Below are 6551 nucleotides of genomic sequence, written 5' to 3'. Positions count from 1 at the left end.
GGAATGGAACCGATGACTGGAACACACAACTAGAAAGCTATAAATTGTTCAAAAGGAATAGACCCGACAAAAGAAGGTGAAGGATTGCATTGAATATAAAGAATTACTATGTTTCCACAGAAACTCACAATACTAGGGAAGAAAGCCTTTCATGAAATTTGGGTAAGCATTAGAGATAAAAGAAATGACTTTGCTATAGGTGTGTATCAGATGTGGTATTCAGCAGGTTCCGGCCAGTTCTGGAAAACCAGTAGCAGAAATTTTGAGTAGTTCGGAGAATCGGTAAATACCACCTCTGACTGGCCCCACCCCCATCTATTCCCTGCCTCCCAAGTCCCAGCTGATCAGGAGGAAATGGGGATTCTGTAGTATCCTTCCCCTGGAGTGGGGAGGGAATGGAGATTTTACAGTATCCTTCCCCTGCCATGCCTACCAAGCCATGCCACGCCCACCAAGCCACACCCACAGAACCGGTAGTAAAAAATATTTTAATCCCACTACTGGTGTGTACTACTAGGCACCCCACCAACTGTAGGAAATAGACCAATTTTCTGCTATTCAGTTAATTGAGATATGTAGGAAACACACCACTATAGTAATGGGGGGACTTTAACTAACTTGACATCAAGTGGGAAACAAAAAATATTTGCTATATAGTTTAGTATCTGATAGTATTAGTATAACAGGGCTGCTGCAATTTTCTGGATACAAAGAAGTCTTAGAAGTCTTTACCATTCAGCTTAATTCTTCTGCAAGCGGCAAGGCATTTCTGAATTTTGAAATGCACTTAAATCATCTGATTGCAAAGATTGTTGATTACATTTTTCTGCCCAGGTTGATGAAACAACATATCTGCTAGAAACATCTATCCAGAAAAATTATTTGAATCCAAGAAATTTAATAATAACTAAATTCGCTTGTGCAGAGATGGTAATTCATAGTTCTACCAATCAGTATTTCCATCTTCTACAGATTTAAAGGTGATAAAAAGTTATTAAAGGTTTTGGAAAAAATATAGAAGGGTTGCAAAGGTTTTCTTGGCCCTCAAATGTTTTGGTTTTCTTTTCACGTTCTTCTTCGCATGTGAAAGCAGAGAAAGAGAGGAAGCATGAGACAAGAAAAGAAGTTTTCCCAAAAGTTCTCACAATGCATGAAACAACTGTCAATTTTGAATCATGACACTGAGAAGTCTCTTACTTTATTGGAACTGGTGTTGCCACTGGCTGCAGAACACAAATAACTAATTTATTTTAAAAATTGTTTTAGCAAAGCAAAGCAACTTAGGCCCATTACCTTTTACAAAATCCCAATGCCAATTAACCTCAGATTCAAATGTGCACATTGAGCAATAGTAACTGGTGCTGGGACAGATTTAAAACTGAAGGAAGAAAAAAAAGCCATTATGTAAAGATCAATAACTAACAATGAAAATTAGAACATGTTTTGTGCCCCTTGGAAATCATTTGAGGATTAATAGCATGGTTGTCTTTATTTCCTTTCCGTCTGCTTTGCCACCCCTATAGCTCATCTTTGAAATTGTTGCTTTGATCAACTTATTTCTTCAACTTATGGGATAGCTTACATAGCAAGGTCTCAATATTTCCCCTGCCACCAAAGCTAATTTTTATTTAGGAAGGGATGGAAGACAACAATTAATAAATAAGCACTGAACCTTTGCATGGATATCCAGTACATGATGGTATTCCTTATCTGAAGAAACAGTTTTATACTACCAGTCTCCAGGTTGTGCTATTTAAGTTCTAATAATTTGATCAAGACATCTAAGGTCCTACTAATGTTAGGGAGAAACATTAGGAAAGCCACAAGTTCCCTGCAACTTAATAAGATCTTGTGAATACTTAGATCACCTGTAATCACTTATCTGGGTTACAAGCAAACCCCTTTGAAAAGAAAGGGGTTTATTTTTAAATAGATGTGCATAGAATTGTGATTAAAAATCTGAAATTGCACATGTTCTTATTAGGAGCATGTCCTACTGAACCCAATAGGTTTTCTAAGGAAACTTTCAAAATCCCTGTTATGTTTATTTTCTGCCTGTTGAAGTTGCATAGAACTTTTCTTTCCCAACAGATGGTAGCATCATGAAAAAGCCAGGACAATAAATTCTTCATCCTCTGAGCAGCCCTTGGCTTCAGATGGCATACAATTTGCTTTCATGGTACTTCATGCTAATTTTTTTTTATTTTTTTTTTGTTTACATTTATACCCCGCCCTTCTCCGAAGACTCAGGGCGGCTTACAGTGTATAATTCAGTGTATAATTCAGTGTATAATTCAGGGTTAGCTTCTCAGTTTTCTCATATTAAAGAGGCAAGAGCCATATCTGACCAGAAAAGTAGCCTGCTGAGCAACACCTAACCTGGACTAATTGCTTGTCTATGTTTTATGACAAGTTCATAGAAGAAGGGGCAGTCGTCATTCAGATTCCTTGCTTATATACCTCTTTGAATGTTATCTCCTCAATTCAAGAACATTAAAGATATCCATTAGTTTCCATCTTATGGATGACATCATGCCATTGGTAGAATAGTGCAAGGCTACTTCAAGCAAAGACTTGCCATGTTGCATGTCAGAATTAGAATAAAGAAGTCTGGAGGAGACTTTTGTATACAAATTAGAGTAACCAGAAGTTGTGCATTTCTAGAAATCCTAGTTAACCTCTGAGTTAATAAAAATGATTTCAGTAGAACAAGAAAGGTTAATAGTCTTCACATCTTGTGAACAAACAACTACTGTGTTTGAGGGCATTTAATTAGGATCCACCTCTTCTGAAAACCTTCAAGAGCAATTGGCTCTGGTTTGCTTTCTGTCATATAATAAAGAGTCACTTCTCAGAGTGAGATAAAGGGCATATAAATTGAATAAATAATTATGTAGAACTACTTTCTCTTTAATAGCTTATTAGAATCAAGAAGACTAGCTAAATGAAACATGACATGAAGAAACCTTATTGATGGATGATGCAGAAACATTCTTTTGCATCATTTGCTCAAATATTGCCCACATGTATGTGCCAAAGCCTACAATAGAAGGGTTCTTCATAAGATTGAGGAAGTCTACTAGCAGTCAGCACAGGTTTGTTAAAAAAAGATCATGCCAAAGCAATCTTATTTCATTCTTCAATATAGTGACTAAATTAGTAGACCAGCGAAATACTGTGGACATAATATACTTAGACTTCAGCAAGGCATTTGACAAAGTAAACCACAACCTACTTCTTCGTAAGCTAAAAAAAAGTAGGATAGAAAGCTTCACCACCAAGTGGATTTGCAACTGGCTGACAAACCGTACTCAATGAGTAGTCCTTAATGGGTCTAAGTCTACATGGAGAGAAGTAAGCAGTGGGGTGCCACAAGGTTCCGTCTTAGGCACAGTACTCTTCAATATCTTCATAAATGACTTAGATGAGGAATAGAAGGGGAACTCACCAAATTTGCAGATGATACTAAGCTGGCAGGAATAGCTAACACCCTAGAACACAGGCTCAAGATCCAGATGGATCTTGACAGACTTGAACACTGGGCCCTAACAAAATGAAATTCAATGTAGAGAAAAGTAAAGTCCTACACTTAGGTAAGAAAAACCAAAAGCACACATATAAACTGGGGGAAACCAGGCTTAATAGCAGTGACTGTGAAAGGGATCTTGGAGTGGACAACCAGCTAAATATGAGCCAGCAATGTGCAATGGCAGCTAAAAAAGTCAATGCAATCCTAAATTGCATTAACAGAGTGATACAATCAAAATCAAGTGAGGTACTAATACCACTCTGTAAAGCCCTAGTAAGAGCACACCCAGAATACAGCACCCAGTTTTGGTCACCACACTATAAAAAAGATGTTGAGACTTTAGAAAGAGTGCAGAGAAGAACAACCAAGAGGATTAGGGGCTGGAGATGAAAACATACAACGAACGGTTACAGGAATTGAGCATGGCTAGTCTAGTGAAGAGAAAGACCAGGGGACATATGATAGCCATCTTCCAATACTTGAGGGGCTGCCACAAAGAGGAGGGGTCCAAGCTGTTTTCCAAAGCACCTGAAGGCCAGACAAGCAATAATGGATAGAAACTGACCAAGGAGAGATTTAACCTAGAAATGAGGAGGAACTTTCTGATAATAAGAACAATCAACCAATGGAACAGCTTGCCTTCAGAAGTTGTGGGAGCTTCATCACTTGAGACTTTCAAGAAAAGACTGGACAGCCATTAGTCAGAAATGGTGTATGGTCTCCTGCTTGAGCGGGGTGTGTGTGTGTGTTGGACTAGATGACCAACTCTGTTAATCTGTTGAAGTCTACCAATGAGGATCCAGGTTGAGTTGATTATTCAACTTAGGTATATTCAATAAGAATATACCTAAATTCACAAATTTCTTCAAAAATGAGTGAGGAAATGAAGTTAAAAAACACTGTGGAAGAAAACTAACTTATGTCAAACCTGAGAAGAAAGCATTGAGGGCTTAGTCTACTTGTAAATCTGTGTTTTCAACTATGCTTGTGGTACTAACTTAAGGATGCCATGTCTTTAACTACAACAGTCAGTTCCAATAGCCGTATTACAATATGGTGCTCTATTCTCCATGTGGGGAATAGCTGCATTTATTGAAAGTTGGATAATAGTTCCTGTAGGCATGAGGCTTATTTATTTTATTTAGTAACCAAAAATGGAAAGAACTTGAGATTTCAAAATTAACTTTGAAAGAAAGCAGAACTGATTGATTGATATATATACGTCCTTATCCCAGTCATGCCTTCACAGAGAAATTGAATAATAATCTAAGCTAAAGAGGAAAACAAGAAAGTTAAAAAGAAATGGAAATGTGATTTCACAATGCTAATTTTCTAAAATTTGCTGAGGGTATGAATTAAGTGTTACAGGGTTTTCATTAACATTCTCAGCTAATCATTTTTAATTTAATTATCATACAGGTGAATTTTTACTTGCTGGGATCATTTACATAACAGTAGTACTAATATTTGCAAATTGCAGTTGGATAAAAATCACCAGAACGTATAATATCTAAATGACTACAACTTTTGAATCTGATTAACTATTAGTACCTAGCAGAAAAGAAAAACAATCCTCAATCAAAGTAAGGAAATAATCCTAACTCCATTAAAAAAAAACCGCATCTGAAAGTGGAATAATACAACTGACATATAACAAAGCTTTAACTTTAGGTAAACTGGAGTAGAAGTACTATTGAGACCTAGATTACATTTAGGACATTTGTATTTCTAGTTATATATCTTTTCAGAAAGGTAATGTTATTAAATTATAAGGAAAATGGGCATACATAAAATAGGCTCACTGGCTAACCTTAAAGCGCTAATTTCCATCATCCCAGCTCTTAATGCATGGAAGAGTCCAAACAATGCAGTAAACAGATATGAGCAAAAACCTGCATTGCATCTGGAAGGCATCTCAAAATATGTTTTAAATGACATCATCATTATCTGTTAAGATGCCTTGGGGAACTGACATCTAGAAATAAAAATATAATGATTAAGCAAGGTTAAGAGAGGGATAATGATACCAAATTGGAATTTTATTTCTAATCTCCCAAAGTGAAAAGCTATGTCTTCAATTTGTTCCATCTACAGTAGAAACAGAGTGGAAATGAACAATCCACTCAGTATTGAAATTTGCTACTCAAATAATTTGAATATTAAAGCAGAATCATTACATCAATGGGAAAATGGGTGGAAACTAATCAAGGAGAGAAGCAATTTAGAACTAAGGAGAAATTTCCTGACAGTTAGAACAATCAATAAGTGGAACAACTTGCCTGCAGAAGTTGTGAATGCTCCAACACTGGAAATTTTTAAGAAAATGTTGGATAGCCATTTGTCTGAAATGGTGTAGAGTTTCCTGCCTGGGCAGGGGGTTGGACTAGAAGATCTCCAAGGTCCCTTCCAACTCTGTTAAAATTTCACAATGTGCTAAATATGTAGAGTGAAGTTCCCCTTCTGTTTGTTTGCCTTAGACTAAAACATAGTACAGCCTGGTTAATAGGTTGATACAAACAGAGATGTGAGAGGGATAATTCTCATCTCTCTTTTTTGGTGTGTGTGTGTGCGTGTGTGTGTGTGTTTGTGTGTGTAAATTATTTACTATCATATAGCATATATTGTTCTGTATTTCTTTTCAAATGTCTTATGATACCAGTGGAATTTTTTAAAAGAATCCTTGCACTTGAATGATCATTTTTGAAAGAAGAGCCAAAGAGGGCAAGTATATTAAACTTCCTCCCAAACATGTAGTAGTTTAATCTAAATCAAGGTAATAAATGCCTGGTATACCTAAAAACTCAAGGGCAGTTGCATGCAATATATTGAACATGGTATATAATTACTAGGGCTTTGCAAATCCTGGTACTGTAGATGTACTTTACTTTGATGAAACAATCTCTTCCTTTGTGAAAGAGTGATCCTCTTGCTTCTAATTGCTCCATAAAATTGCTCCTCAATACAGGAACTACAGAAGTCAATTCTGGCTTTGGTTAATGAGGATAGGGAACTCTGAGAGGAG

Source organism: Ahaetulla prasina, chromosome 1 (genome assembly GCF_028640845.1).
Source record: "Ahaetulla prasina isolate Xishuangbanna chromosome 1, ASM2864084v1, whole genome shotgun sequence".
NCBI lineage: Eukaryota > Metazoa > Chordata > Lepidosauria > Squamata > Colubridae > Ahaetulla > Ahaetulla prasina.
Note: the sequence above shows the minus strand (reverse complement) of the source record.